This window comes from Pholcus phalangioides, unplaced genomic scaffold, assembly GCF_987345545.1.
Source record: "Pholcus phalangioides strain wild (caught in Gottingen) unplaced genomic scaffold, Ppha-v1.0 ptg000016l_1, whole genome shotgun sequence".
Lineage (NCBI taxonomy): Eukaryota > Metazoa > Arthropoda > Arachnida > Araneae > Pholcidae > Pholcus > Pholcus phalangioides.
The window spans coordinates 15,495,043-15,499,630 of NW_028301609.1; positions in this window are offsets into that span (position 1 = coordinate 15,495,043).

A 4,588-nucleotide genomic window follows, 5' to 3' on the forward strand; every position below is an offset into this window, starting at 1 on the left:
GTCACAACCGGCAGCGCTGATTCTAAACAAGCATGAGCGCCACTGAGCCTATAGTGGCCACTGGCCTATAAGTAGGGTGACCATACGTCCCGTATTTCCCGGGACAGTCCCGGTATTTTCTCTTTTTTTGACCGTCCCGACTTTTTGGCAAAAGTGTCCCGGTTTTTCCCGTATTTCACACGAAGCCTACTTGAATTTTTATTCTTTATTGAAGTCGAAGATTGAAATTATTTTTCAACTCAAATTATTTTATGATAGTTACAACTATATATGGGATATTAATCTCCCACATTTGCCTTGGTAAACGTTTTTTTTTTTTTTCGTGGAATACATTTTAATCCACTGCAATTCGCAGTAATGCATCATTTCCCGCCATTGTGATTTTTCCGTAATTTCAACAATATTTGGCAACTTTGTTTGGTTTTGGCGTCGTTTTTGGTGATAATTGGCGATGACCCGTATTTTCCCGTATTTGGAATCATAATGTCCCGTATTTCTCTCAAGAAAATATGGTCAGCCTACCTATAAGCAAACCTTATATCTCAGTGGAGCTGGCCGAGATTATAAGGGAAAATGCCATAGGACGTAGGCGAGTCTTTGTTTAAATTATTTTCACTTAAATTTTAACTTAAATTTCGAAATATCTAGCTCCCATTAAGATTAAAAAAAAACCGATTCATTTCCATAATTAATTCCAAAACATCTTAAATTATATGGATTGATGCATTTCGATATTATAAGACGATACGGAGGCATTAATTTTCATTTCTTGCTTGAGAAGATATAAATAAAAATTTTAAATCAGTTATTGCATGAATATCCATCTCAAAACTGCGTCTGGCTCATTATTTTATATTTAATTTTCTGGGCTTCGTATTTCTAAGCGAACTCAATATTTCGAAAATCAAAAATTCAGTTTTTAAAATTATTGATGAAAACCCCACTAAATTTCCGCATTTCTACGCTAAAATCGGCAATTTTAACATTGATCTCTATGGGGATCATCCAGTGTATGTCCCTCAGAGTGATGCTGATGATAATTATGACATTTATTCGAAAAGCCTCATGGATCTGACGTGATGGGGTTCCACGTGGAACCCGATTTTCCATGCAGTACTGCATTTTCCCTCTTTCTCTCAGTTTAGGTTCTTGATGGAATAAAGCAAATTATGAAAGTTCATCACACTTTTACGAGCCATATTTGAGAAGAAAACCTGAAAACAAAAAATATAACAGATACTAAAGTGAAAGCAGGGCCCGTAGGCTGGGATTTTGGCGGGCCCCCGGTCACACTTTTAAGGGCCCTTCTATGGTTCATTTATAAACCAAAAAATTATGAGAAATGTCCCAGGCCCAGGGCTAGAGTCCTGTCAGCTCCACCCTTGTGGGAGCCATGGCCCGGGGTCTTCAACCCATGGCCCGCAGGCATATTTCGCAAATATACCGCTTTTCCGCGATTACACGATTTTTTTTCGTAGTTTTGTCCACACAGCCAATCACGTTGCTTCAGCCTCTACGATAATTTGCGTAACTCTACGATATCTTCATTTTCGTATCTGATCGTTGAACAGTGGTGCAAACAAGGTAGACATTTCCACTGATGTTCCGCGGGGCATTTCAAATGTGCAATCGCGCTATTTTCAGTGTTACAAAAACGATTTTATTTTTTAAACCAATAAATTTATGCATTGAAAGCAAACTTAAATATTCAAGCAGTTAAAGGGGGATAACGACTTCAAATTTTGAAAATGTGATAGAAAATCCTTGTAAATTTTAGTAAAAGAATTCGCCATGTTATCAATGCATTTTTGGATAGTAAATCGACTAAAAAGAAACCGATAAATTATAGTATGAAAATATATATATTATGCACGTTAATTAGTCGTAAACAGCTATAAAATATTTCAAAATCGGAGCTTAGGAAAAGAAAAGACAACTACGTTTTTTATAACATTATTGATCTTAATTTCTTCTGCATCCTTTTGGTATAATATTTAACTGATTTATAGTACTCTTGTATTTTAAGAGTCCGCAAAATACATTGTAAAATTTATTGCATCAGCAAAAAGAATTAAAATGTTTAAATCATTTTCTGACGACGAGTTTAAAAAAAATCCAAAACTTTCGCGAGCTGGATTCACACCTCGATCTTCATGTTCGAAGTCCGATACACTATCACCTACACTAATTCGGCTGACGGAAGAGGTCCTAAAACTGTTTATCGCCAAAAGAATATACTTTTAGTGAAATCTTTTTTTTTTTTTTTTTCGAAATTTATTACCACCTTCACTCACTACCATTAAGCACGGAATTTTAATCCTTCCCTTACGCGAATTAAAATGACAATTTTGTTTGGCATATAGTGTTAATCTTTCAGAATACATTCCAGTAATTACATAACGAAGCCACCTTGTGACCGGTAGTGAGAATTATCGTAAACCAAGAAGAGACGTGATTGGCTGAAATCGTGTAATCGCGGAATAGCTGTGCATTTGCGAAATTAGCGGCCCGCAGGCCAAACGTGGCGCTCTGGGCTTTTTGCAGAGGACTGCCGACCATTTTTAGAAATTAGGTTACTTTACATAGAAAAAGATTAAATTCCAAAAAAGAAATAGCTAAAAAATGTTCTGACCGCAGAAATTTGTACTTTGTATTTAGAACCTTAAGATGCTTCCCAGAATCAATAGTAATGCTGTGCATTTGAAACACTAAAAAGGGGTCGTTCGGGGGCCCTATGATTTCATATATAGACTACACATTTCATTTCGAGAAGCCAAACTCGGCATCTAAAAGGTATACATAATAACAGAATTTATAAAAACGCCTTAATGAAAGAAATCATTTTTATAATTGAAAAAAATAATCATAGAATTACTGAAAGCAATAATTCCAAATTATTTGAAGAAATCAGAATTATTAAGAACAATTTTGGAATTGTCAAGAGTAGTTTCAGAATTGTTAAAAGTAATATTTGTGAAAAAATTAAGTTTTTGAAAGAAATACTCTCATAATCGATGAAAATTTAAAGTTAATGGAAAAAGTAATTTCTGAATTATCGGGATAAATTTCAGATTTAATAAAAGAAATAATTGATCAAAAAGAGTTAATTAATTAATGAAAGGACGTTTATTGAAAATAAGTATAAATTCAAATGTAATGAAATATATTCAGAGCAATTAGGCCAAACGCAGATGAACAGATAGCATTCAAGAAATAAAAAGCTTTCATAGCTAATTAAAGACGAACGATCATTATATTTTTAACACTGCATATTCACAAGAGTTTTGAAGTTTTCATTTCAAGAGCTCGCAAGTCTTACTTGGTCATATTTTTTTTTAGAAAAATAATTTAAATAGAGACCCACCTACGTCCTACGGAATTTTCCTTTATAATTAAGCTCATGTTTGTTATGAATCAGCGCTGCCGGTCGTGACGTCACCACTACGCTTATTCTAGGTAAGACGCCTTCATATACGGAAGTATATGAAGTATTAAGGAGTTCTAATTCTAGGTATAGAAGCTTTCCTTATAGCTCAATGCTTCAAGTAAGTCATGTCACAATGCGCAAAGTTGAACAATCGATTTGTTCAAATGAAATGGCGGCTTATCACCCAAATGCTGGGTTAGTGGCTATTAATTAATGCTGATTTAAAACCAAGAATTCACGAAAGATTAACGATTTCGCACATAAGCGCAAATAATGATATTGACATGGAATAAATGCAGCGGCTTGCCGCAACGCAAATTTTATACTTCCCTAAAACAGATTAACAGGAAACGGTGAACTCAATATTTCGAAAGTGCAGAATTCAATTTTCAAAATCATTGATGTGGTGGGGAAAACCCCACCAAATTTCCGCATTTCTACGGTAAAATCGGCAATTTTAACATTTATTTCTGTGGGGATCGTCCCGTTCTTGTCCCTCAAAGTGATGATGATTATGATGTCTATTCGAGAAGCCTCATTGGAAGTTCTAGCACTCGCTTGACTTTTTCCCTTCGTAAGGATAGAAATGGAGAGCAGTCATTGGTGGAAATTCTTGAAGTAGGTTTTAACCCCGCTTTTTTTATTTCCCATGTAAACGGAGATAGAGGAGGTATAAAAGTAGAGGTGGGGACCCCTATTTTGCTGGTTCGGACTATCAAGGTCACATCGATCTTTTCCCTTCCCCCGGTCATTTCCTATGTGTTTACCTTAACCTTTGGAAGTGCTGTCTGTTTGCGTTATTTTTGTTAACCCATTTACGATCAGGGATGTAATATTGCGTCAGTGGAATAAATTCAAACCAGCTGACTCTTTCTTCAACTTTTTTTTTCTGATCGCGAAAGTTTATTGTAAGCCGACGAAAAAAAGTTGTGTGTGGGTTTTAGTCCTCTCAGTTCTCCCACCACCATCGTGATATCTCAACGAGATAACGATTTCGGCGGTTCTCCTCAGCTTTATCCCCTAACGCACGCACGCACGCACGCGCACACACACACTTATCAGAACTAATCCTTCTATTATATACTGTACATAGAAGTGAGAAAGAGAACGCACAAGTAAAAACAAAACATCTTGTAGGTGAGGGCGAAAAAAGCAAGGCAC